At 55.7% G+C, this 27,842-nt stretch overlaps 1 long non-coding RNA gene across 2 annotated transcripts; it reads left to right on the top strand.

Moving 5' to 3' along the window:
• Nucleotides 1–1,744: 1,744 nt before the first annotated feature.
• On the top strand, nt 1,745–10,703 carry LOC132244722 (uncharacterized). Of its 2 annotated transcripts, none has more exons than XR_009456467.1 (5): nt 1,745–3,056; nt 3,374–5,902; nt 5,988–6,063; nt 6,920–9,224; nt 9,589–10,703. It is a non-coding gene; the product is annotated as an uncharacterized LOC132244722 (long non-coding RNA). The 2 variants fall into 2 exon arrangements; XR_009456468.1 differs by having other exon boundaries at nt 1,746–3,056; nt 6,920–7,022.
• The last annotated feature ends 17,139 nt before the right edge of the window (nt 10,704–27,842 follow it).

Below are 27,842 nucleotides of genomic sequence, written 5' to 3'. Positions count from 1 at the left end.
TTCAGCTCGGCTCCCCTCACAACGGCCCTGGCCCCGCAGCCCTCGGCTCCATCGCGGGCCGCGCGGCTCCGGGACAGGCGTGCCCCTCGCCCGAGTCTCGGGGACGGCAGCCCCTCAGCGACGCGCGGCTGGAGGCTGGAGATGTTCCCTGCCCCCTTGCTGGCAGAGGGGAGACAAAAGCCCGGGGCCTGGCAACTTGCCCCATTTCTAACCAACAAAAATCCCCACAAAAAAGTCTGTCCTCAGTGGGAAGATGGTGTGACGCTTCGGGGACTGGGGCTGCGGCGAGGGTTTTGTGAGGACCGCTGTGGTGATTTGTTTGTGGTGATTTGTCAACTTTTGGGGGGACGTATGATATTTCTGTGAGAAACTGGATTATGGCTCCCCCCCCCCTTGTGCAAGTCTGTGGAGATATGGCGACACTTCTGTGGAAAATGGTGTGGTGAGACACAAAGCGTGTGGCGAGGTGGCGACTTCTTTCCACGCGCAGCACCGCGCGCTGGTCGGCAGTGTTTTCGCGGCCAGGTGTGCGAGGCGGGGACTCGGTCATGTTGAGCGGATTTTTTTCTGTGGGAAGTGGAGCCGTTGTGGGCTCCTGAAGGAAGTGGGTGTGGAAATGTGTGAGGGTCGGGTGCTGGGTGTGGTGTGCCCGGCCCTGGCCGGAGAGGGGGGAGGTGGTGTGGAGGAAGGAGTGTGGCACTGCGGGGAGAGCGGGCGCTGGTAACATGGCGCCGCGGGGGGGGGCTCAGGCTGCGTTTCCCGCCCGCGCACCCTCGGCGCTGAGAAGGGGCGGGGCCAGGCCGGGCGGTTGGCGGGAACGTGACTAGATCCCAGCGCCTCGGGGACAGCCCGGTCCTTTCCTCAGCCCGCTCCCGCGTCATTCCCGGGGTGGGCTGAAGGGCAGGGGTCTCGCGCGCGGTCATCTAGTCCACGCCCTGCTGTCTCCACGCGACCCATCCCGCCCGCATTAGGGCTCGTCTCGCCTGCTCCTCCCGCCCCGCCCCGCCCCGCCGCGCTACGAGCCCCCCCCCCGCCCGCCCTGTTGCAGGGACAAGGCCCCGCGCGGGTGTCGCCCTGCCCCCACGCCCGAGGGGCCCGGCACGAGGCCTGTCCCCGCCGAACGGCGCACGTGGCGGCGCGCTGGGCGGCTTGAGCCGGATGGCGCCCGCCGATTGGCGGAGGCGTTTGCCTCCCCGCCAATCAGGAGACGGCAGGAGGAAGGCTTGCGCGCCCTGCCTTAAAGACAAGGTGGCAAAGCGGCGCTGAGGGGGGAAGTGACCCCCCCGAGCTTTCCTATTGGTCCCCCATCGGGGGCGGGGCCTCCAGCAGCGATAAAAGGCCGCGTGCCGGGCGCGCGGACGACGGCGGCGGGCAGAGAAGAGCTGGTAGAGCTGGCCAGCGGGGGAGAGCGGTAACCCTAGAAGCGCCCTGAAGAGGCGGGAGCGGCGGGTCCCTGCCGGGGCAAGGGAGCGGGGCTGAGAAGAGCTGGTAGAGCTGGCCAGCGGGGGGGAGCGGTAACCCCGGAAGCGCCCTGAAGAGGCGGGAGCGGCGGGTCCCTGCCGCGGCAGGGGAGCGGGGCTGAGAAGAGCTGGTAGAGCTGGCCAGCGGGGGGGAGCGGTAACCCCAGAAGAGCCCTGAAGAGGCGGCGCCCCGGGGAGGTGAGGCCCAGCCGTAGAGCTCCTTGCACCCTCTGTGCCGGAGCGTCGGGGGGACGTGGGGGGGGCTGCAGTTGGGGACCTACGGCCCCTCTGCAGGCCCGGGGGTGTGTCAGGCTGTGGGGAGTGACGTCCCGAGCCACGTGGGTGCTGCGTGGCTCGTAGTCCTTGTCAAGCACCGGTGACCCGCGGGGTGGGCAGCGGCCGGGCTTGCAGGTTTCCGTTCCTTCCCTTAAGACGCCATTTGGGGGGCAGTGGGTGAGGTCCCCGGCCTCGGCCGCAGCTTTCCCTTAAGGCTGTCATTTGGGGGGCGGAGGCTCAGGTCCGTAGCCAGCTCCGCTGCCCTCTTGAGGCATCATTTGGGGGAGCGGTGGGCAGGGGCGGTTTGTCTCTGCCTGCGGTCCTCCCTTAAGACGCCACTGGGGTCCGCAGTGGGGAGGGCCGGAGGGCCCCCGCAGTCCTCCTTGATGGTGTCATTTGCGGGGGGCAGCGGCCAGGTCCGTAGGCCCCCGCTGTCCTCCCTTAAGTTACCATTCGGGTTGGCAGTGGGTCTGGTCTGAACCCCTGTAGTTCTCACTTAAGGCCTTTCGGGGGGGGCCGCGGGCCAGGTCCCTAGGGCTTGGCCCGCGGCCCCTCCTTAAGGTGTTACTTGGGGCTGCAGTGGGCAAAGGCCTGGAGGTCGCCGCTGTCTGCTCTCGGGGTCATCTTGCCGAGCTGCGGTGTGGTGCTGCCCTGCTCGCAAACGGGTCAAGCACTGACAGTCTTTTCACACCCCCAAGCCCGAGCTACGGTGTGGTGCTGCCTAGCTCTGTGGGCGGTCAAGCACTGGTGGTCACTTGAGGGGACTTGTGCCCTCTCAAGGCCATCCCATGGGGAAGCACGAGCACACGGGGCGCCGCCAAAAAAACCAGCAGAGAAAACAGCACAAAAGCAGGTGTGAGCTGGCCTGCTATTTAATGGACAAATAAAATTGATCTGCCAGGCACCTTCTTGGTGCCTGGTGCCTTTCACCTCCAAGTTCCTGCTCCCCCTCTGCGCTGTTTCTCTTCTCTCCTGTCCTGTTCTTTCACATCCAAGTTTCCCCGCCCGCTGCCCCCTTTCATTTCTGCAGTGGTTCCCTTGCAACCACTGCGTGCTGAGGGCCTCCGGGCTGGCCACCCAGGATGCTGAGTCCCTTGCTGAAAGGGATTGGTGGCAGATGTCGCTTGACTTGGCTCTCCGGGAGTCGAGTGTTGGAGACTGGCCTGGCCACCTGAGGCTGCAGCCCCGAATCCTGCAAAGCAGGTCCCCTTTGGGGGTCTGCACGTCATCCCCAGAAGGACAAGCAGACAAGATGGCAGATGGGTCGGAGCGAGCTGACCGGGAAGGCGGAAAACGAGGCCAGCCTAACAGGAGGCACAGGTAAGAGAATTTTGACACAGAAAGTGTCTGCTCCTTGGGCTCCGCCACTGAGTGGTACACCCCGGGGATTCATGAGCCTCGGGGGCTTGGGATGGTGGGATTTCCTGTGTCCCTGGTCTGGGAGGGGGGTCCAGGTTTCCTGGCTTTATTACTGCTCATCTGAGGCTACGCTGTGAGGTTGGCCAGAGGCATTGCCCATGGGTTACGGGGAAAGTTGCAGGTTTCTGGAGGATGGTAAGTGTATTAGAAGTTCAAGCTGCTGGATGTGTACTCTGGCTCTGTTCGCTTACAGCCGGTCTCGGTCTCTGTTCTTGCAGGCCTCGGGAGAACCAGGAGAAGCAGCGGGGAAGAGGCGAGGTAGGAGAAAAGCCAGGCAGAGAAACAGGATGAGAAGGAAAGGGATTCTGGACAGAGTGACCTCCCTGCCTTTAGGTCTCAATCATGTCTCAGCCAAATTTTGGCTGCGTGAGCCTTTGGGCGAGCTCTCTGTAACTCAGAGATGGATCTCTGCCCTTGAAGCTGTTACACTTCTGTAGCAGTCAGGTGGAAGGTGGACAACCCTGTAAGCAAGGTGTGTGTCACCGCTACCTCGTTTGTAAATCCACGGATCTGGCTGGTGGTCTTGTGCGGAGCAGCCGCCCTGTAATCGGGGTGCAGGCCAGCTGCCAAACATGACTGCCAATGCTGCAGCCTCCTATAAGCAGGGTGAGTGCTGCTCCTAACATGCGAGGACAGGCGATATGAACGTGTGTAGCGCTGGACATCCCGTAATTGGGAGTCCAAGTCCACTGCTATTGCTAGCCAGTTGGAGAGGTGCCCCTGTAAGCAGGGTGGGCATAGCCACCTACCGCTGGCTGGAGAGAGACGGAGCAGCCTGCCGCATTGTGCAGCAGGACAGCCTTGCAGACAGGAGCCGGGTCTCGTTGGTGACAGCAAACATTTTAGACCCCGGAGCCTGATGACTTTCCCGTGGCTGGGTTGAAGCCTGTGGCCTCCTCACCTTTCCCTGTGTCCAGGCATCTGTCCCTTGTCCTGCATCAGTGCCTGGTACTCCATGTCCGGACCCCTGGACTGCCCTGTAACGAGGGTGTGAGTCCCGTGTCTCTTGGTGGAGGACTAGGTTATGCAAAGCAGTGGACCACCCTGTAAGCAGGGTCTGGGCATCCATGTCCCTTTGGTGAGAGAGCTTTCCTTTGGCTAGCCTGAGGGCCCGGCCTGCAAGCAGGGCTCTGGGCATGTCCCTTTTGAACCTTGTGGGCAGTCTGGCTGGTCAGACGGGCCGGGCCCTGTAACGAGGGTGCGAGTCCCGTGTCTCTTGGTGGAGGGCTAGGTTCTGCAGAGCTGTGGACCACCCTGTAAGCAGGGTCCAGGTCTCAGTGTGCTTTTGGGGACAGCTCTGTCCTTTGGCTGGCTGTTGGCCCGCCCTGTAAGCAGGGCTCTGGGCATGTCCCTTTTGAACCTTGTGGGCAGTCTGGCTGGTCAGACGGGCCGGGCCCTGTAAGGAGGGTGCGAGTCCCGTGTCTCTTGGTGGAGGGCTAGGTTCTGCAGAGCCATGGACCACCCTGTAAGCAGGGTCCAGGTCTCCACGTGCCTTTTGGGGACAGCTCTGTCCTTTGGCAGGCTGAGGGCCCTCCCTGTAAGGAAGGCCTCGCCTATGGGCTATCTGGCTGGCCAGGCGGGCCGTACCCTGTAAGGAGGGTGCCGGTCTTAGCCGTCTTGCCTCCTGGGAGCGGAGGAGGATTTTGCAGGGTAAGGCTCGAGGACAAGCAGTTTGCAGCACGGAGCTGCTTTCCGGCCTGGGAACACTCTTCCTTGTCAGTGTGTGGCGAGCGAGAGAGAGGAGCGCCTGGGAATGAAAGCGTTTGTTATTTTCTTTTTGTTGTTAAAATCGCTGCAGCGTACTTTATTTTCTTCCCAGTGCTGGAAAGGGGCGAGATGTGTCCACATAGCCTTATTCTTCCACCTCTGTACCTAGGGGGTTAAGCACCGGCATAGATTTCTGTGACTTCTGGCTTCGGGGAGCATTAGGCCACCCCCCCCCAGTGACCTCCCTGTCTCTCAGGGTACGGGTCTTGGGCCCCCCTTGGGTGGCCAGCACGGTCCTTTGCCCACTTGGTAGCTCACACGAAGACTTCCTGCCATCCGTCCTGGGGGCAGGCTCTGTATCCCATACCCGAGTCCCTGGAGACAAGTGCCCTGGCACTTGGCCAGCCGTCCTCCTGCGCCCCTGGCCCCGGCCTGCAGCCTGTAAGCAGGGTCCAGGTCCCCTTGATTTTCTGGGTCTTGTTCCAGTGGGTGAGGTTGGCCAGAGACGATACCCACGGGCTACAGGGAAGGTTGCAGTGCGCTGGCACCCCGAGGCATCGTGACCTCCCTGTAACTCAGGTCCAGGTCTCTGCTCCTCTGTTCTGCTGCTCCTGGCACTGTTGAGAGGGCCTCTCCCCGCGCCCGGTAAACAGGGCTGCGCCCCCCACCCGCTCTGACCCTGGGGGAGGAGGCTTTGTTTAGTCCTTTGGGCTCTGTGGCTTCAGTGACACGAGGCTGAAGTTGTGGCCCTTATGTCCTCCAGGAATGGGGCAATTTTGACCCCTGGTCAAGACGGCCTGAGGTACCTGTCAGCTGGCATTCAGGTCTTTGCAGGTTTTCTCTGGGCTTCATGCCCCAGCAGCCAGCTGTGTGCCGGGAGCACCGCCCTGTAAGCAGGGTTTCTGGTGTTGGCGGTCACCGCTCATGGTGCCGCCCAAGCAGTTCTGTCCAGAGCCCTGGCCTTCGCACGCAGCTTCTGGCTGGCCCGGATGTCTGCCTCCCCCATCTCTGCGGACAGAGGACAGCGGCCGCAGGTCCAGGTAAGAGAGGGAGACAAGTTGCGGCCCACAGACCCATTCTCCGAGGTGGTGAGTTAAATGCGGTCTCTGTCTCTGTTTATTACAGGCCCAAGCAGAGAAAATGGCAGACCAGCAGGAATCCACTTACAAGGAGGGAAGAAAACCATGCCAGCCCAGCAAAGGTAAGGGAGTTTTGATGTGGTGACTTTTTAAAATGTTTTTTGGTTCCATCACCAAGCTGTAGACCTTGGGATCAGTGGGTCTCAGACGGCTGGATCGCTGGCACTTCCTTCTAAGCAGGATTTGTGTCCTAGCTCCTGATGTGGTCAAGTGTGGATAAGTTTTCGGTGGAGTAGCGAGGATCCCGTAAACCAGATGTATGTCCTCTCCCCCTTCCCTTTCCAAGACGGGGAGCTCTTTAGGACAGTGGACGTAGTGAGCGTGCTGTCACTCGGGTTCAAGTCTGTTCCAGCTGCAGGTGAGCAGATGCTTCCTCGCCCGCTCGCTGCTGTTATCTGGGCTTGCGTTACATCCCCCAGCTGAGCACGGAGCTTTGGAACCTTTATTGGGTCCTTTGAGGGCTCTGACTTCTCTGTCAGGAAAGCTGTAGTTTGTGCCCGTTGTCCTCCAGGTGTGCGGCTGCTTGCTTTCTTCAACTGCACCACCTGAGCAACCGTTGTTCGGTTGACTTTGTGCCACAGAAGCCAGCGATTGGGGTGGGGGGGCGCCGTCCTGTCAGTAGGATTCCAGGTGCCTTGTGCTGCTGTCTTGTGCCGTGGCACAAGTTGGGTCTGTAGGCTCGTGGCCCATGGCTTTCCATTTCCTACTGACCCAGTCTTTGGAAGCTGAACAAAGAGATTTCTGCTTCTCTCTCTGTCAAACAGAAGATGGATCAACGGGGGTTACAGGGAAGGACCAAACAGGGAGACGTTACATCTTCCTGTCCCAGTCTCTTGCTCCATGCCTTATGCCCAGGCTGTGTCTCCCTGAATTTTTGTGGGAGCTGGGTGCTTAGATTTTTCTTCTTTGTTTTTGCAGGTGTCGGAAGGACAAGCCGCAGGCAAGCCGTGACGGGCAAAAAGCCAGCAAAACGGGGTGCGAAGGGAAGGGACTCTGGACAGAATGATCTCCCTGCCTTCAGGTCTCAGTCATGTATTAACCACTTTTTGCATGTGTGAGCCTTTGGGCGAGCTCTCTGTAACTCAGAAATGGGTCTCAGCCCTTGAAGCCGTTGCACTTCTGCAGCAGTCGGGTGGAAGGTGGACAACCCTGGAAGCAAGGCGTGTGTCGCCGCCGACTCTTCTCAAGGCCGTGGATCTGGTTGGTGGTCTTGCGCATCGCAGCCGCCCTGTAATCAGGGTCCAGGCCAGCTGGCTGCCAATGGTGCAGCCTCCTGTACGCGGGGTGCGTGCTGCCTCCTAACACGTGAGAACAACAGGCAATTTGACCATGTGTAGCGCTGGACTTCCCGTAATTGGGAGTCCAAGTCCCCTGCCATAGCCAGCCAGCCGGAGAGGTGCCCCTGTAAGCAGGGTGGGCATAGCCGCCTTCCGCTGGGCTGAGAGACACGGCGCAGTCTGCCGCGTTGTGCAGCAGGAGGGCCTTGCAGACAGGAGCCGGGTCTCGTGGAGTGACAGCAAACTCTTCGCATCCCAGAGCCTGATGACCTTCCTGTGGCTGGGTTGAAATCTGTGGTCTCCTCACCGTTCTCTGAGTCCAGGCATCTGTCCTTCATCCTGCATCTGTGCCTGGTACTCCACATCCAGACCCCTGGGCCACCCTGTAACGAGGGGGCGAGTCCCAGGCATCCTGTAGGACGGCCAGGGTCTGCAGAGCTGTGGACCACCCTGTAAGCAGGGTCCAGGTCTCAGTGTGCTTTTGGGGACAGCTCTGTCCTTTGGCTGGCTGTTGGCCCGCCCTGTAAGCAGGGCTCTGGGCATGTCCCTTTTGAACCTTGTGGGGCAGTCTGGCTGGCCAGATGGGCCGTGCCCTGTAAGGAGGGTGCGAGTCCCGTGTCTCTTGGTGGAGGGCTAGGTTCTGCAGAGCTGTGGACCACCCTGTAAGCAGGGTCCAGGTCTCCACGTGCCTTTTGGGGACAGCTCTGTCCTTCGGCAGGCTGAGGGCCCTCCCTGTAAGGAAGGCCTCGCCTATGGGCGATCTGGCTGGCCAGGCGGGCTGTACCCTGTAAGGAGGGTGCCGGTCCCAGCCGTCTTGCCTCCTGGGAGTGGAGGAGGATTTTGCAGGGTAAGGCTCGAGGACAAGCAATTTGCAGCACGGAGCTGCTTTCCGGCCTGGGAACACTCTTCCTTGTCAGTGTGTGGCGAGCGAGAGAGAGGAGCGCCTGGGAATGAAAGCGTTTGTTATTTTCTTTTTGTTGTTAAAATCGCTGCAGCGTACTTTATTTTCTTCCCAGTGCTGGAAAGGGGCGAGATGTGTCCACATAGCCTTATTCTTCCACCTCTGTACCTAGCGGGTTAAGCACCGGCATAGATTTCTGTGACTTCTGGCTTTGGGGAGCATTAGGCCACCCCCCCCCAGTGACCTCCCTGTCTCTCAGGGTACGGGTCTTAGGCCCCTCTTGGGTGGCCGGCACGGTCCTTTGCCCACTTGGTAGCTCACACGAAGACTTCCTGCCATCCGTCCTGGGGGCAGGCTCTGTATCCCGTACCCGAGTCCCTGGAGACAAGTGCCCTGGCACTTGGCCAGCCGTCCTCCTGCGCCCCTGGCCCCGGCCTGCAGCCTGTAAGCAGGGTCCAGGTCCCCTTGATTTTCTGGGTCTTGTTCCAGTGGGTGAGGTTGGCCAGAGATGATACCCACGGGCTACAGGGAAGGTTGCAGTGCGCTGGCACCCCGAGGCATCGTGACCTCCCTGTAACTCAGGTCCAGGTCTCTGCTCCTCTGTTCTGCTGCTCCTGGCACTGTTGAGAGGGCCTCTCCCCACGCCCTGTAAACAGGGCTGCGCCCCCCACCCGCTCTGACCCTGGGGGAGGAGGAGGCTTTGTTTAGTCCTTTGGGCTCTGTGGCTTCAGTGACACGAGGCTGAAGTTGTGGCCCTTATGTCCTCCAGGAATGGGGCAATTTTGACCCCTGGTCAAGACCGCCTGAGGTACCTGTCAGCTGGCATTTAGGTCTTTTCAGGTTTTCTCTGGGCTTCATGCCTCAGCAGCCAGCTGTGTGCCGGGAGCGCCGCCCTGTAAGCAGGGTTTCTGGTGTTGGCGTCACCGCTCATGGTGCCGCCCTAGCAGTTCTGTCCAGAGTCCTGGCCTTCGCACGCAGCTTCTGGCTGGCCCGGATGTCTGCCTCCCCCATCTCCGTGGACAGAGGACAGCGGCCGCAGGTCCAGGTAAGGGTCGAAGAGGGGGAGAAGTTGGGTTCTGCAGACGCATCTTCCACCGTGCTGACTTACATCCCATTTCGCTCCTTCTTTCTGCCCCCATAAGGGGAAGCAGAGAAGACGGCAAACTAATAGCAGTTAACTGATAACCGGGGCAGCAAACCATGCCAGGCAACCCAGAGGCAAAAGTAAGAGAGTTTCTGTAAAGACTGGGGGTATTTGTCATTTACTTAACAGGAGGTATGTCGCATCCCCCTTGGTTTTAAACGACATCAAGCTTGAGTGTACAATGGGCACTGAGAGCTACAGCCTTCTACAGGGGTGTGCAATTCATTGCTAGCTGACCCCACTTCTGTTTTGTGTACTCTTGCAGGTCCCCGAAGGGCAGCTGGAGAAGAAGGAACGGAACCAGCAGAAGCAAGCTCGGGAACAAGAAGTGTGGGTCGGGGTGGGCAGGAGGAAGGGGAATGTTTAATGTCTGCTCAGAGAAGGACAGATGGAGGCTGTTGAGTGCATCTACACTTTCACACACCCAGGAGGAGCAAGCAGCCACACGCTTCAAGTTGCACCGTGCATTCAGTCTTGGGTTGGCCCCGATTGTGTGCAGGGAGGTTGAGGCTTTGTGCTAGTCGTGCATATCGATATGCAGCAGTCAAGGGTTTTGCAGGTTGTGTGCAAGGAGGCTGAGGCGTTGTGCTAGTTGTGTGTATTGATATGCAGCTGTCACGGGTTTCGCAGGCGGTTTGGCTTTGCCAGTGAAGCGGTGGATCAGAATAGGTGTGACTGAAGGCAGCGTGTAGGGCGTTCTTGGTTGGGTTGTTGAGCGGTTCTCGGTGTTAGTGTAGGAACACAGGTTTGTGCTCGGTTCTGTTTGTGGCTTGGCTGTAGCTTGCTTAGGCTGTAGCTTGCAGGGCCAATTTGAGGCTGTTTATGGTGCAATTTGTTTGCGTCTGTAAATTAAGGCTCTGCGGGTGTTTGAAAGTGTTAATCTCCAGCTCCACGGGGACGAAGATTTTGTCCTCTGTCCAAATGATCCTCAAGGTAGTTGGCATGGTCCATGTCAAACCAGTAGGAAGCAAGTGGGCCTAAGATGTGCACAGTCAACAATAAATGGTCTAAAAACTGTCTACCTTGTGGCTGGTGCTCTTCTACACGGAGAAGATTTGGTCCTTTTTCCTTTCCTACTGAGATCTGGCTGAAGGAATAAACTTTTTCATTCTGTCGGCCGATCTGATGTGTATTCTTACTTGCTCAATGCAAATATTTCCTGTTGGATTTACAAATGGTAAAAGACTCTAAGGTGGTTCCCAGTCATCGCTTTACAATTGTCAATGCGCTGTGGGAAAATCAGTCTCGATTTATTTGAAGGACTAAAAAATAAGGCACAGTAACTGTGCGGTGCTTGGGTATAATCTGTTGAAGTTCAACTGCCCCTTTTCTCAAAAGAAAAACATGGTCCCAATAAAAATAAAATGCTCAGGAAACTTGTGAGCTTGTTCGTGTGTTTCCAGCTGAGGTATTTCAGACCTTCTTCTCTGTGCCTTTAGTACAAGTCTTGCTATTTCTGATGGCGTGGTGTGGGTGCTTTTTCTCTAGCGGGCTGGGTCACGGCAGCGGGACGAGGCACTTGTTGCCTTGCAAGAAGGAGACCGAGTGTGTGGATCCCCTGGCGTCTCTGGGTTTTCGTGAGTTAAGTCCAGCTACCGTCCCCCGTGGCTGTTTAACGTGATGGCCGTAAGCTTTCAGCCATCTCCACCTAAGTCATCCCTGAGGGGCTGCTGAGTTTGGGGGGAGCCAAACCTGTCTCTAGTGGGTTATGGAATAGAGGAAATCCCACACAAGTTACTGATTCGTTTTGATGCACTGGCTGGGGGAGTAGTTAGCCGATTGCACGATTTCACAATGATTACACAATTCATACAACACAATTTTATTTTAAAACTCTTTGCTACGTATATAAGACTGCTTAGCTTTAAGAAACACCACAAACATTAAAAACACAATAATTACATAGATCAGAAACAATGCTCCGAATGCACTTCCTTCCCAAACAATACTATAAGAATTAGTGTTACAAAAACAACTACAATTACAACTAAAAGTTAAATTTGAATCAATACTATTATTTTTCATAATTTGCTCACAATCCTAGAATTCCGAGAAGCCAAATACCAAAATATGGTTTCATTCCTCAGTAGTACGATTTAATGGGTTGGCCTCAGTAGTACGGTTCAATGAAACGGGCTCGCCTCAGCAATACAGTTCAGTAGGCTGGCCTCAGCAGCGATAGGACGAAGTCCCCTGCCTTCAGTCCCTTTCAGGTGCTCCGCGGCTTCAGCGTGAACTAAGAGATTCGTGTTCACGGAGAGGGTAGTTCAGGTGATCGGTCTGACCCGGGCTATACTTGCCATTTTTCCTTCGTTGTTCCGCAAGTATAGTCACCTCCAAATTGGGACAGTAAGTTACAGTTTTTACTGAGTGAGCTGCCCTCAGTGGGCTCCTCCTACTCAATCTGTCATTACCCCCAAATTTGGGCTCGGATCTTCCTCAACAGATTCTTTTACCTTTGTTGAGCGTTTTAAATTACCTTTGGGAAACTTCCATATCACTGCAAATGCCCTTTTCTTACCAACCTGGTCAAAAGGCCCCAGGGTTTGATCTCTTGGAATTCAGGATATTTGCTCTCTTTGTAAAAGATTTCTAAAGATGAAATTTAAATTAAGACTTGAAGCGAAGTCAGGACCTTTTGCACGTAGTCCCAAAAACAATGAACTAGATAAGGAGATAAATCTTATTTTCTTCCTGAAACTGGCTAATGGGCAACCTTTACAAACATTCAAACTGTTTCATTCAATATGACAAAACCTATTTCATGTAAGTTTTAAAATCCCTTTTTAGTTGAAAAAATAAATTATATTTTTAAGTGTATTACTTTAAGTAGTATTAGGGAAATGTTAAGTCAGCGACAGTCAGCACATGTCCCAGGCCCTTGGGCTGGAGGGAGGGCATGGATATCTTTTAACCGTTGAACCAACCAAGCACTTGACTAAGTAGGGGCTTTTGATCAACGTAGCGTATAAGGTACAACTCTCCCCCTGTCGGCTGAGTTACACCCACCTAGCATTTGAGCATCTTAAGCCGAAGCCCAAAGAGAAGATGCCTCTCCTCCGCGCCGGGGGGGCCTGGACCGTCACAGGGGCAGGCTCTGGCGTGGCGGGGGAGCGCTACAGCTGGAAGCGGCCCCGGCCTGGCTGCGGTGGCGCGGGATGTGGGCGGTTGCAAGGGGAGCGTGCAGGCTTCTGTGCCCTGACTGGTCCGGCTCCGGTCCTCAGCGGCCCCCTTCACCGGCTTGGCTGCGGGGGCGGGGCAGCGGCGGCCGCGGCCCCTCTGCGCTGCGGGCACGGGGCGGGTCGGAGGCAGTGGCCCGGCCGGGGCAGAGGGCACGGGCCCTGGCTCAGGGACGCAGGTCCAGGGCGGCCGCAGCGGAGCGGAGCGGGGCTCGGCGGGCTGCGCCTGCAGCGGGACAGGCACGGCTCCCCTCGCCCTGTGCCAGGCTCGGGCCGCCGCGCCCCGGAGCGCTCTGCCCGCGGCCCTGGGCTCCGCGCCGTGCGACAGGAAACGTCCGCGAGCGGGCGGGCGGGAGCGGCAGCGGCAGTGTCCTTCGTGGTGCGGGCGGTGCGTGGAGAGGGGTTCAGTAGCGCGGTGCGTGTCCATGTGCGTGCGCCGTGCGGGGAGAGCACAGGCCATAAGAAACCCTGCTACTGTCTGTCTCTCTCTGAAATAAGGGCCGTCGCTTTCGGTGCCCGGCATCGCTGCGGCCGGGGCTCCCTCTGCGCGGGAAGAGGTGCAGGTAACGGAGACGGGAGCGGCCTGCCGCGCACCCCGAGAGCGCGGGGAATCGCCTCCGCGCCGCCCCCATACATATCTCCGTATATCTCCAGCTCTGAATCTCTGTATCTCTTAATATCTCCAGGTCTAAATATCTGAAGTTCTGTATAACTGCAGGTTCCTATATCTACATTCCTATATATCTACCTCTCTCAATATCTCGAGCTCTGAATATCTCCAGCTACATAAGTCTATCTGTGTGTCTGTGTGTATGTATAGTGTGTGTGTGTATGTATGTGTATATATATATATATATATAGTGTGTAGATATGTGTATATATATATATAGTGTGTGTGTGTGTATAGTGTGTGTGTGTGTGTGTGTGTACATATGTATAGAGAAAGAGTGTTTGTGTGTGTGTATATATAGAGAGAGAGTGTGTCTTTATATAGATAGATAGATAGATAGTGTGTGTGTGTGTATATATATATATATATATTGTGTGTGTGTATATAGTGTGTGTGTATTGTGTTTGTATATACATATATATTGTATATCTATATCCAGCTCGGTATATCTTCAGCTGTGTTTATCTACAGCTTCATATATCTACATCTCTATGTATCTACCTCTCAGCATATCTTCATCTTTGAAGAGCTCCAGCTTCATATATCTACCTGTATATATGTGTCCAGGTCAGTATATCTTCAGCTCTGTATATATCTAGCTTCATATATCTACATCTCTATGTATCTACCTCTCTGAATATCTCCAGCTCTGAATATCTCCAGGTCTAAATATTTCCATCTATCAATATTTCCACCTCTGAATATCTCCAGCTATTAATATCTTCATCTCTGAATATCTCCAACTCTGTATAGCTCCAGCTCTGAATAACTGCAGCGCTCAATATCTCCAGCTTTCTATGTCTACCTGTCTATATATTTCCACCTCTTCATATCTCCAGCTTCGTAGATCTACATCTCTATATCTGTACCTCACTGAATATCTCCAGCTTTGAATAACTCCAGCTTCATATGTCGACATCTCTACATATGTCCAGATCTAGGTATCTCCTGATTCATATGCCTACATCTCTATATATCTCCAGCTCTGAATATCTCCAGCTTCATATATCTACATCTCTCTATTTCTAGAGCTCTACATATCTCCAGATTCATACCTCTACATATTTCTATATCTACCTCTCTGAATATCTCCAGCTCTGCATATCTCAAGGTCTAAATATCTCCAGCTATCAATATCTCCAGCTCTGAATAGCTCCAGCTTTCTGTATCTACCTGTCTATATATCTCCAGCTCTGCACATCTCCAGCTTCATCGATCTACGTCTCTCTATATCTACCTTCCTGAATATCTCCAGGTCTCAATATCTGGAGCTCTGCAGATCTCCAGCTCTGAAGAAATCCAGCTTTATATACAGAGACCTGTATATATCTATATGCAGCTCAGTATATCTTCAGCTCTGTATAGCTCCAGCTTCATATATCTACATCTCTACATATGTCCAGCTCTATATACCTCCAGATTCATATCTCTACATCTCTATATATCTACTGCTCTCTATATCTGAATAGCTCCATCTTCATATATGTACCTGTGTGTGTGTGTGTGTGTCTGTGTGTGTTAATGTGTATATATATGTATATATATGCGGCTCAGTGTATCTACCTGTCAATATATCTCCAGCTTCATATATCTACATCTCTACATATGTCGAGCTCTGTATACCTCCAGATTCATATCTCTACATCTCTATATATCTACCGCTCTATATATCTGCAGCTGTGAATATCTCCAACTCTGAATAGCTCCATCTTCATATATGTACCTGTGTGTGTGTGTGTGTGTATATATATATATATATATATATATATATGCAGCTCAGTATATCTACCTGTCAGTATATCTCCAGATTCATATATCTCCACCTGTGAATAGCTCCAGCTGTGAATAGGTCCAGCTTTATATAGCTACCTGTCTGTATATCTCCAGCTCTGTTTATCTCCAGATTTATATCTCTACATATGGTAGTTTAGGTCAAGAGATGTTATTGTCATGGGTGACCAAAAGTACCCAGCCGTGTGCTGGTTGGTCTGACCGCTCTCGTTGGTTCCTGGCTGTATTAGAGGACCTTCACCTTATCGAGGAAGTGCACAGCCTCACTAGGGGTAACGCCTTGCTGGACCTGGTCCTGGCCATTAGGGATGACGTGGTGAGGGGACTGCAGGTCCTTGACCCCCTGGGCAATAGTGATCCTCACCTGCTGGATTTCACTATCCAGTGCTGGGTGTCAAGGGCTTACACCAAGGCTAAAGCCCTTGACTTCAGAAGTGCCAACATCAGTGAGCTTAGGAGACAAGTCGGGGAGGCCCTGAGGGCCCAGAAGGGAGAGGAGATGGGAGTCCATGAGGGATGGTTGTACCTTAAGGGGGCGATCCTCCAGGCCCAAAGGTTAACAGTGCCTGAGAGAAGCAAGCGGGGTAAGAGTGCTCAGAAACCCCCTTGGCTCAGCAAGGGCACTCAGCAATGCCTGAGGACTAAAAGTGGGGCGTACAACGAGTGGAAGGGAGGAGCTGTCACCAAGGAGGAGTACTCCTCTTCCCGGGAGTGTAGGAGGGCTATGAGGAAGGTAGAGATGGAGCTCAGGCTAGCGTCCAGGATTACGGACAACAACAAGTCCTTTTTCAAGTCCATTGGGAGCAGGAAGAGGGCACCAGGCAATGTCGGGCCACTGCAAGAGGCAAACGGTCATCTGGTGGCTACAGCAGACAAGAAAGCTGATATTTGTAACCATGTCTTTGCCTCTGTTTTCTTGAACAGGGACCGGGATATCCCACCTACCAGAGGTCGGGACAATCTCGGGGATAGCTCTGTTAGGCCTTCAGTGAGCGGAGAGGTAGTTAGGGATCTTCTGGAAGGGCTAGACATATTTAAATCTGCAGGTCCGGATGCCCTCCACCCAAGGGTGTTGAGGGAGCTGGCAGGGGTCATCGCGGAGCCCTTGGCCCGGCTGTCTGAGCATTCGTGGTCATCTGGCCGGGTGCCGTGGGATTGGAAACTGGCTAATGTTTCCCCAGTTTTCAAGGAAGGGAGGAAGGAGGACCCAAGTAAGTATAGGCCTGCCAGCCTCACCTCGTTGCTCAGGAAGATCTTGGAGAGAATCATCCAGGAGCACATCAGTGGGGGGCCTGCAGGGGAGATCACGCTCAGGGGCAATCAGCATGGGTTCATCAAAGGCAGGTCCTGCCTGACCAACCTGATTGCCTTTTATGACCAAGTAACTAAATCCTTGGATCGTGGTGTCGCTTTGGACGTAGTCTTTCTAGACTTTAAGAAGACCTTTGACACTGTCTCTCACCCCATCCTCATCAATAAATTAAGCGACTGTGGCATTGATGCCTACACAGTTGGATGGGTAGAAAATTGGCTGATGGGGCGTACCCAGAGAGACAGGTTGTACTCAGCCTGGCGAGATGTGAGCAGTGGGGTCCCCCAGGGCTCGGTCCTCGGGCCCACGCTCTTTGACTTCTTCATCAGCGACTTGGACGAGGGGGTGGGAAGCACGCTGTCCAGGTTTGCTGATGACACTCAGATGTGGGGCGAGGTGGACACACTTGACGGGAGAAAGAGGCCGCAACTAGATTTAGACAGACCACAAAAGCGGGCAGATGACAATAGGATGGGGTTCGGCGTAGACGTCATGACCCAAAGGGTATGATTTTGTGTGCGCTTCGGCACTGCAGAATTATTTCCCGCCACAGGAGCTTTCTTTGCAGGGTGCAATTCTCAGTTGCATAGAGAAAACCCCGGGGCAAAGGAGTTCCCGCCACCCGCATGCAAATTTGTGTCCCACGAGTGGCTGTTTCTAAATTATTCCCACGTGGCGGCTAGCGATTGGCTTGCTAGCCGTATAAGAGGCTTGAGCGGTTTCTGCCCAAGTTGGAGGAGGAGAAGGAGGACTTCACATCTCGTGAAGAACTCTCAGCGCGCTGTGGAGCGCAACGAACCCAGCGTGTGCCTTAAGAAGGAAAAGGGGGGCCTGATCAACCTCTAGCCGCTCCCCGTCGCCGAAACGCTATCCCTCGACGAACCCCTTCCCTGCGCGCTCGGTCCACGGAGCCTAACAAACTTCGTGTGTGTGTGTGTGTGTGTATCCAGAGCTCTGGCCGAGTTGTTTCAAGAGGCTCGAGTTTTCTACGGGTCTTGTTCGTGCGAGTTTTCTTGTCGTTTGCAACTGCAACTTAAGCAAAGTTTTTCCTGCCTGCACCGCGACCATCTACGGTGTAAGTAAAATACTCTTTAATCAACCGCTACGAGTCCGTGCCTAATTCTAGTCCGTCGTGCCGAATTCCCCGACCCACGTGCCAGGGCTGCTGGCTGCAGCCCGCCGCGCGCCCCCGAGGGCCTCGGACCGCTCCCGGCCCGCACAGTAGACAAATGCAGGGTGCTGCACCTGGGGACAAGGACTCCACAGCACACATACGGGCTGGGGAGTTCCCCTCTTGAAAGCACAGAGGCGGAGCGGGATCTTGGAGTCATTATTGACTCTAGGTCAAATGTGTCTAGCTATCAGTATCTCCAGGTCTAGATATCTGCAGCTGTGAATATCTCCAGGTCTAAATACTGGCACCTCTGAATACCTCCAACTCTGAAGAGCTCTACCTGTGTGTGTGTATATATCTATATATCTATCTGCAGCTCAGTATATCCTTCAGCTCTGTATATCTCTAGCTTCATATATGTACTTCTCTCTATATCACCAGCTCTCTACATGTCCAGATTCATATATCTCTATCTCTATATAGCTATCTGTCTGAATATCTGCAGCTGTGAATAGCTCCAGCTTCTACCTCTCTAAATATCGACCTTATTATATACATCCAGCTCTGAATATCTCGAGCACTGAATAATCCCAGCTCTGTATGTCTCCAGCTTCATCTATCGACTTGTCTATATATCTATGTCTCTATATATCTCCATTTCTGAATATGTCCATCGCGGTATATCTCCACCTCTCTATATATTTGCATCTCTTTTTATCTCCAGCTCTATATATGTTCCGCTCTCATTACGTAGGTCTCTAAATATGTCCATATCTGTATATAGATGCATATATCCCCCGGTTCATATATCCCCAGGTGCATATATCTCCAGCTGTAACTCTCTCTCTCTCTTAATATGTCTATATTTGTGTATTTTTCTCTCTAGATATCCAGCTGCACATAACTTCAGCTCTGCGTAGCTCCAGATCTAACAACCTGTGTCTGTTCATGTATGCTGTGTCCGCATTCATTGCAGGACGGAGCCGGCGTGCTTAACACGCCCCTGTGCTCCCTGGCTGTTGCTTTTGCTCTCATAGTGAAGTTCATGCCTTCATCGTCACACTGGGGGCAGGGGTAGAGCTTTCCCCAGGGGCCTGTTGTTTTGAGTGCTTGCTCTCCGGCACCTTGAAGAGCTGTGACAGTCAGCTCTGAGGTGCAGGGTTTTCCACTTCTCCTGAAAGCGGGCTCTTCCCCAGCCCGTGCTTAGGCACCCGCCAGCACCGCTGAACTCTTAACCACCGGGCCGGTATCTAGGGCAGGGTCAGAGCACAGTGTCACCTTGCTGAGGCGCCGAGATCAGCCCTTGTCTGCCCGAAGGAGGCTCGAGCTGTCGGTGCCCCCACGCGCTTTCGCGCCGCGCCCCCCCCCCCCCCCCCCCCCACGAGCACGGCTCCCGCAGTCAGGACCTTGCGGCGCGCGCTCCGGACCGTAGGCGGACCAATCAGGGCAGAGAGCGTACGCGACGGCCAATCAGCTTCAGCTCCCCACCCCCCTCGGAGCAGCCGCCTGGAGAGCGAGCGCGGCCCGGAGCCCAGCCCAGCCCAGCACAGCCCGAACCCGCCCCGCGCCGCAAGCCTCGCTCGCACCCGGCCTTTGACGCGGGGGAACGGCGCGCCCGTGTGCGGGTCCGGGGCCGCTCCTTCCCCGCCCGCGGCACGTCCCCGGGCGGCTCCGCGCCGTGCGAAGCGGCCTCTGGCGCCGCCACTCTCCGCGCACCGGGCCGGGCTGGGTCGGGGCGGCGGGAGGCGGTGCCCGCAGGGACAGCCGGGTCGGGCCGGGCCCCGCGCAGCAGCACGTTTTGTCCGCGGAGGCGGCCCCTGAGCATGAGGAGAAGCCGAGACGCTCCGGAGCCCTGGTCCGGCCGCGATACTGTCTGGCAGCGGGGAGCGCCGTCTCGCCTCCAGGGCTTGAAGGCTTCCGTGCAGCCTGCTCTCCTCCCGAGAACCCGGGCCTGACTGTGCGGCTGCCGCCAAGCGCAGCAGAGAGCCCCGCAGGCCCCGCGCAGCGCAGTCTCCCGCACGCCCCGCCCTGGTCGCCGCAACAGCTGCCGCCCAGCCGCGCGACGTGAGCAGACAGGCAGCGACGTCACGGGCCTCCCCCCGCAGTGTGCAGGAAACCCGGCTCAGTGCTGCCCTCACGTGGTGCGCTCCCAGCACTGCAGCCACGAGGAGCGGCGCCCAGGAGGGCGGACGACCCGGCAGCTCGGTGCTGCCCTCCTGTGGTCGCGTCGGGGCATTGCTGCGGCCCGTGAGGGCGGGGAAGGAGCCGGGCTCAGAGCCGCCCTCCCGTGGCCGCGCCGGGCATTGCGGCGGGGAGACCCGGGCGGGCACCCCAGCCGGCTCGGCTCCGCGCTGCCCGCCTGGGGCTGGAGCGGGGCTTGGAGCCCGGAGATAGCGACCCGGAACGAAGCCGGCTCCGTGCCGCCCTCACTGCGCTTCAACCCAAACCCCTGCCCTATGCTACTGCCCTAGGGTTCAAGCCGAGAAATGAGGGCAGAGAGAGGGACAGCTGCTCCGGGCCCCGCGCCTCCAGCTCGGGCAGGCAGGAGATCGAGGCAGAGAGAGAAGGAATACAAAGGCCTCGCTCTCTCTCGAGGGTCACTCGGGCAGTGGCCGCGGCCGGGGCAGGCGCTGCTCGGGGCGGACACACGATGCGCGGACATCGACTCAGGGCCTGGCAGACCACCGCCAGGGCCGGGATCCAAGGCTCGTGTTCCCATTGGCCAACAGCAGCCGGGAGGCGATTGGGGGGAATGGCCTCCTGGGCGGAGTCACGGCCACTCCGCCCTTCTTCACTCTGATTGGCCTGTGCCAAGGTAGGCGGGACCAGGAGGCCGGCCTGCTTATTCGTCTTCTGATTGGCTGACGGACAAGGTGGGTGTGTGCGGGTTTCTCTGCGCCGATTGGTCCGACTCCGATGTTCAGCTCAGCGGCCCCGCTCAGCGCGGTGTCTTCAAGCCACGGCCGGGCGCTGTGCCCGGAGCGCGCGTCCCGTCCCGTCCCGCTGCTGCCCCGCACAGCCGGGCGGGCCCGGAGAGCTGCGGCGGCGGCGGCATGTTCTGGCGACCTCGGCGAGTCGTGCGGGTCACTGCGTTCCCAGGGCGCGGGGCCTGTCGAGCTTTCCTCTGAGTTGGGTGTTGAGCTTGAAGCTGTTTGTCTGTCCCGGGGCCCCTGTTCTCTCCTCCTCCCGCCCGGGAAGCCACCCTGCCTCCTCGATGTGCCGGCAGGGTTTTGTTTCCTCGGCCTTTGAAGCCGGCTGCTCCGCGCAGGGTGAAGCGCAGGGAGGGCGTGGGCACGTCGGCGAACCCGCCGCCGCTCGGTGCTGTCCTGCGGCGATAGATAGCTACCGTGTAGGAAAGGAATGGCCTCAGTGCCGCCCTCCTGTGGCGCGCGCCGCCTTGCAGCCAGGAGAGAAGGGCGGAGAAGTCGGGAAAGGGTCGGGCCCGGCGGCGTGTTCCGCTCGGGGTTTGGCGGCTGGGGATCCTGGCACGTCAAAAAATGGGCCCAGTGCCCCGGGCCGGAGCTTCGCACTGGGCACGGCAGCCAGGAAATTCAGCCGGAGAAATCCAACCAGGCCCGGTGCTGCCGTGCCGTGCCGTGCAGTGCCGTGCCGCACAGCGGCATTGGAGCCGGGCGACAAAGGGCCGAAACGGAGCAAGCAGGTCGGTGCCGCCGGGCCGTGGGTCTTCGAGCACGTTGCAGCCGGGCGGGAAAGGCGGAGAGCGCGGAGGAAAAAAGGCCTCGCTCGCTCGCTCGGGGCGTCCCCAAAGCAGTGAGCGCGGCAGGGTCAGACACACGAGTCACGGACATTCATTCCGGGCCGGGATCGGATGCCCGCCTTTTCATTGGCCAACTTGAGACGTGAGGCGATTGGGTGGAGTGGCCGCACGGGCGGGGTTAGCGTCGCCCCGCCCTTCTTGGTTCTCATCGGCTTTTGCCAGGAATGGGGCGGGTCCAAGACACCCCGCCCCGTTGCATTCTGATTGGCTGCCGGGCCATGGTGGGGGTGTGCAGGCTTCTGTGCGCCGATTGGTCCAACTCGGATCCTCAGCGGCCCCGGTCGGCTCGTTGTGTCTCCTGTTCCGGACCCGCTGCGCCCGCAGCCCACGTCCCGGTGCAGCCCCGCGCACCCGGGCGGGGCCGGAGAGCTGCGGCGGCATGTTCTGGCGACGTGCGGGTGGTGCGGAACGCCGCGTTCCCAGGGCGCGGGGCCTGTCGGGCTCTAGTCTGCGGTGGGGGGTGCAGCGTGAAGCTGTTTGATTGTCCCGGGGCCCCTTTTCTCTCCGCCTGCCGCCTGGGCAGCCTCCCTGTCACCTCCATGTGATTTTCTCGGCCTTGAAACCCCGCCTGCTCCGCGCAGGGAGGGCGGCACGGGGCCGGCTTCGTTCCGGGTCGCTTTCTCCGGGCTCCAAGCCCCGCTCCAGCCCCAGGCGGGCGGCGCGGAGCCGAGCCGGCTGGGGTGCCCGCCCGGGTCTCCCCGCCGCAATGCCCGGCGCGGCCACAGGAGGGCGGCTCTGAGCAGGGAGTGGTCTCCTCCTGCGTATGAAGGCAAACCCGGCTCAGAGCCGCCCTCCTGTGGCCGCACTTGGCATTGCGGAGGGGAGACCCCCCCCCTCCCTTCTTGTGGGGGGGGGGGCGGGCTGGGCTGTTCTTTCCGTCACGTGGGACCAGGCACGCGGGGTTACTGCCCTCCTTCTTGGGGGCAGGCACTGTGTTCCCTGCCCGAGTCCCTGGCACAGGCCTGCGCAGGGCGCGGGGACCGGCGGGGAGCAGCGGGGAGGGCGCGGGGAGACTCCCGTGCTGGCGTGGAGAGAGCTGGAAGAATGCAAACACACACATTTCAATAAACACGGTCTCGAACCAAAAAAGAATCCCCAGAACCAATGTCTTCTCACTTGGAAAACAGTGTGATGCTGTGTGGGACTGTGGTGAGTGTTTTGGGAGGACAGTTGTGCTGATTATCGGAGGCCAGTTGGGAACTTTTGGGGGGAAAAGAGATTTCTGTGGGCAACTTGATTGTTGCTTTTGTCCCCCAACTTCTCCTTGCAAGTGCCTGTGGCGACATGGTGATACTTGTGTGGAAAGCGGTGCGGCGAGCCGCGGAACGAGGCCGGCTCCGTGCCGCCCTCCCTGCGCGGCAGCCACCCTGCGCGGAGCAGCCGGGCTTTAAAGGCAGAGAAAAGAAAACCCTGCCCTGTGCTAGTGCCCTACGATTCAACACGAGGTTTCCAGAGGAGAGAGGAGGGCAGAGAGAGGGACAGCGGCTCGGGGCGCCGCGCCTCCAGCTCGGGCAGGCGGGAGGCCAAGGCAGACAGAGAAGAAGAACACAAGTTTCGCTCGCTGGCTCGGGGGTCACTCGGGCAGGGCCGGCGGGCGGGGCAGTCGGCGTCGCGCCGCGCCGCTCGGGCCGGACACGCGAGTCACGGACATGGCTTCAGGGCCGGGGAGCGCAGCGGGGCCGGGATCGGAGGCTCGTGTTCCCATTGGTTCCTGTCAGGAGAGCGGCGATTGGCTGCTTTTGGGGGTAGGGTCCGTGCCGCTCCGCCCCGCTTCGCTCTGATTGGCCTCTGTGTGAGGAGGCGGGTCCAGGAGCTCGCCCTTCTTGCTCGGATTGGGATTGGCTGTCGGGGAAGGGGGTGTCGGCACTCCTTTGTGTGCCGATTGGTCCAGCTCCGATCCCCGGCGGTGACGTTCGGCCGCTTGTCTCTGCGGCCGGCGCGTGCCCCGAGCAGGGTGGGAGCCGGGGGCCGCAGCGTGAGCGTGAGCGCGGCGAGGGGCAAGCACGCCTCCCGCGCGGGGCTGTGACAGGGATGTGTGCGTGTGCGTGCAGAATACACCCCATAACCAACGTAGCCATCCTACTAGTGTCTGTTTGTGGCCGTCCATCTCCCCAACAGGGAAATGGATGGAGGTGTTCACACAGCAGTACGTCTGCATATTGCTAGATATTAATGGCTGGATTTCAACACATCCCCTAGGTACGGTGTGCGGCCCTGGACAGTACTGGGGCGGGGGGCGGGGGCGTGAACAAGGACACGCTGCTGTCGGGGCCGCCGTCCTGCGCTTCCCCCGGCGCCGCAGCCGGGGCTGGAAGGCGGAGAACGGGAGAGCGCGCTCGGTGCTGCCCCGCGGTGGCTGAGGCCGGGCACTGCAGCGGGGAGGGGCGGGCGGCTCCTGAGCACGGCTCAGTGCTGCTCTCCTGTGGGCACGCCGCGCACTGCAGCTGTTGCCGGCCCGGACACGGCGGAGGGAGGCAGCGGTGTCGCCGCCCGGCCGCTCCTCCGCCGATCGCCCCGCGCCTGCGCCGTGTCGCCGCTCCCTCCCCCCCGCTCGCCCGCCCGCCCGCCGAGGCGCCAGGCCCAGCCCGGTCTCGTGCCACGGCGGGGGCGCGGGGGGGGCGTCGTCTGCACCGGGGCCGGCGAGCGGGGCTGTGCGGGCACGTGGGCGGGCTCGTGGCGCTTGTGGGGGGTGAGTGTCATAGATTTCATAGACATTCGGGCTGGAAGGGACCCCGGAAGATCATCGAGTCCAGCCCCCTGCCCAAAGGAAGGGCAGGAAGGCAGCTGGGGTCATAGGATCCCAGCAAGATGAGCATCCAGTTTCACCTTGAAGGTGTTCAATGAAGGCGCTTGAACCACCTCCGGCGGCAGGCTGTTCCAGACCTTGGGGGCTCGGACAGTAAAGAAATTCTTCCTTATGTCCAGCCTGAAACGGTCTTGTAGTAGTTTATGACCGTTCGACCTAGTCGTCATCCCTTGGGGCGCTCTGGGGAACAAACGTTCCCCCAGATACTGGTGGTCACCCCTGATAGACTTGTAGGCGGCCACCAGATCACCCCTGAGCCTGCGCTTTTCCAGGCTAAAGAGCCCCAGGGCGCTCAGCCTGTCGTCGTAGGGTCTGCTTCCCTGAGCTCTGATCATGCGCGTGGCTCTCCTCTGGATTCTCTCAAGCTTCTCCACATCCTTTTTGAGTTGTGGAGCCCAAAACTGGACGCAGTACTCCAGCTGCGGCCTCACTAGGGCCGAGTACAGGGGGAGAATGATGTCGCAGGATTTGCTTGAGAAGCATCTATGGATGCAAGGCAGCGTTTTGGTCGCTTTACTAGCCGCAGCATCGCATTGCAGGCTCATGTTCATCTTGTGGTCAATGATGACCCCCAAGTCTCTTTCTTCCGTAGTGCTAGCCAACATAGCACTGCCGAGCCTATAAGGATGCTGCGGGGGTTTTTTCCCAAGGTGGAGAACCTTGCATTTATCGGCGTTGAACACCATCAGATTCTCGCCCGCCCACTTGCTGAGCCTGTCCAGGTCAGCCTGGATCGCCCGCCTGTCTTCTGATGTGGATGCTTTGCCCCAAAGTTTGGTGTCATCGGCGAACTTGGCCAGTCCGCTTCTGACTCCAGTGTCCACATCATTAATGAAGATGTTGAACAGTATGGGTCCAAGGACAGAGCCCTGGGGGACCCCACTGGTCACAGGACACCACGATGAGTGACTTCCATCAATGACTACCCTCTGGGTCTGACCCCGGAGCCAATTTTCCAGCCAATGGATCGTGGAGGACCCAAGGCGACAATTGGCCAGCTTCTCTAAGAGGTGTTCGTGGGAAACCAGATCAAAGGCTTTTTTGAAGTCAAGATATATGGTCTTCATACCTCCAGCTCTGTATAACACCAGCTCTAAACATCTCTAGCTCAATATGTTTCTAGATCTCTATATTTCCAGCTGTGTATGTCTCCAGCTTCATCTATGTCAATCTCTATATGTCTACCGCTCTGTGTACAACCAGCACTGAATATCTCCAGCTGTGACTATCTCCAGTTTCATATAGCTACCTCTCTCTATATTTACATCTCTGAATATCTCCAGCTTCATATATCCACCTGTATATATATATATATATATATATATATATATATATCCAGCTCTGTATATTTACAGCTCTGCATATCTCCAGCTTGAAATATCGACATCTCTATAGATCTACTTCTCTGAATATGTCCAGCTCTGATTATCTTCTCTTCTAAATCCTTTCAGCTCTCAATATCTCCAGCTCTCAATATCTTGAGCTCTGCATCTCTCCAGAGATCAAGATCTCCAGCTTCATCTCTCTGCATCTCTATATGTCTACCCCTGTGAATATCTCCATGTCTACCTATCTCCAGCTCTCCATATATCCAGCTCTGAATATCTCCAGCTGTGACTATCTCCAGTTTCATATAGCTGCATCTCCATATATCTGCAGCTCTGAATCTCTGTATCTCTTAATATCTCCAGGTCTAAATATCTGAAGTTCTGTATAACTGCAGGTTCCTATATCTACATTCCTATATATCTACCTCCCTCAATATCTCGAGCTCTGAATCTCTCCAGCTGTCAGTATTTCCAGCTCTGAATATCTCCAGCTACATCTGTCTATCTGTGTGTCTGTGTGTATGTATAGTGTGTGTGTGTGTGTGTGTATATATATATATATATATAGTGTGTAGATATGTGTATATATATATAGTGTGTGTGTGTACATATATAGAGAGAGAGAGTGTTTTTGTGTGTGTGTATGTATACAGAGTGTGTCTTTATATAGATAGATAGATAGATAGATAGATAGATAGATAGATAGATAGATAGTGTATAGAGAGTGTGTGTATATATATATATTGTGTGTGTGTATATAGTGTGTGTGTGTGTGTGTGTGTATTGTGTTTGTATCTACATATATATTGTATATATATATCCAGGTCGGTATATCTTCAGCTGTGTTTATCTACAGCTTCATATATCTACATCTCTATGTATCTACCTCTCTGAATATCTCCAGCTCTGAATATCTCCAGGTCTAAATATTTCCATCTGTCAATATTTCCACCTCTGAATATCTCCAGCTATTAATATCTTCACCTCGGAATATCTCCAACTCTGTATAGGTCCAGCTCTGAATAACTGCAGCGCTCAATATCTCCAGCTTTCTATGTCTACCTGTCTATATATTTCCACCTCTTCATATCTCCAGCTTCATAGATCTCCATCTCTATATCTGTACCTTGCTGAATATCTCCAGCTTTGAATAACTCCAGCTTCGTACTCGACATCTCTATAGAAGTCCAGATCTAGGTATCTCCTGATTCATAGGCCTACATCTCTATATATGTCCAGCTCTGAATACCTCCAGCTTCATATATCTACATCTCTCTATTTCTACAGCTCTACATATCTCCAGATTCATACCTCTACATATTTCTATATCTACCTCTCTGAATATCTCCAGCTCTGCATATCTCCAGCTGTCAGTATGTCCAGCTCTGAATATCTCCAGCTACATAAATCTCTCGTTGTATGTGTGTCTGTGTGTATGTATAGTGTGTGTATATCTATCTATCTATCTATCTATCTATCTATCTATCTTGTTTCTAGATATGTGTGTGTATATATAGTGTGTGTGTGTATAGTGTGTGTGTGTCTATAGTGTGTGTGTGTACATATATAGAGAGTGTTTGTGTGTGTATATATATAGAGAGAGTGTCTTTATATAGATAGATAGATAGATATATACATAGATAGTGTATACAGAGTGTGTGTGTGTATATATATATATATTGTGTGTGTGTATATAGTGTGTGTGTGTGTGTGTGTGTGTGTGTGTATGTATTGTGTTTGTATATACATATATATTGTCTATCTATATCCAGCTCGGTATATCTTCAGCTGTGTTTATCTACCGCTTGATATATCTACATCTCTATGTATCTACCTCTCTGCATATCTCCATCTTTGAAGAGCTCCAGCTTCATATATCTACCTGTATATATGTGCCCAGGTCACTATATCTTCAGCTCTGTATATATCTATCTTCATGTATCTACCTCTCTGAATATCTCCAGCTCTGAATATCTCCAGGTCTAAATATTTCCATCTGTCAATAGTTCCACCTGTGAATATCTCCAGCTATTAATATCTTCACCTCGGAATATCTCCAACTCTGTATACGTCCAGCTCTGAATAACTGCAGCGCTCAGTATCTCCAGCTTTCTCTATCTACATGTCTAAATATTTCCACTTCTTCATATCTCCAGCTTCATAGATCTCCGTCTCTATATCTGTACCTTGCTGAATATATCCAGCTTTGAATAACTCCAGCTTTGTATGTCGACATCTCTATAGATGTCTAGATCTAGGTATCTCCTGATTCATAGGCCTACATCTCTATATATGTCCAGCGCTGAATATCTCCAGCTTCATATATCTACATCTCTCTATTTCTACAGCTCTACATATCTCCAGATTCATACCTCTACATATTTCTATATCTACCTCTCTGAATATCTCCAGCTCTGCATATCTCCAGCTGTCAGTATGTCCAGCTCTGAATATCTCCAGCTACATAAATCTCTCGGTGTATGTGTGTCTGTGTGTATGTATAGTGTGTGTATATCTATCTATCTATCTATCTATCTATCT

This window comes from Alligator mississippiensis, chromosome 14 (genome assembly GCF_030867095.1).
Source record: "Alligator mississippiensis isolate rAllMis1 chromosome 14, rAllMis1, whole genome shotgun sequence".
Lineage (NCBI taxonomy): Eukaryota > Metazoa > Chordata > Crocodylia > Alligatoridae > Alligator > Alligator mississippiensis.
This window is presented reverse-complemented; position numbering and strand designations above follow the sequence as displayed.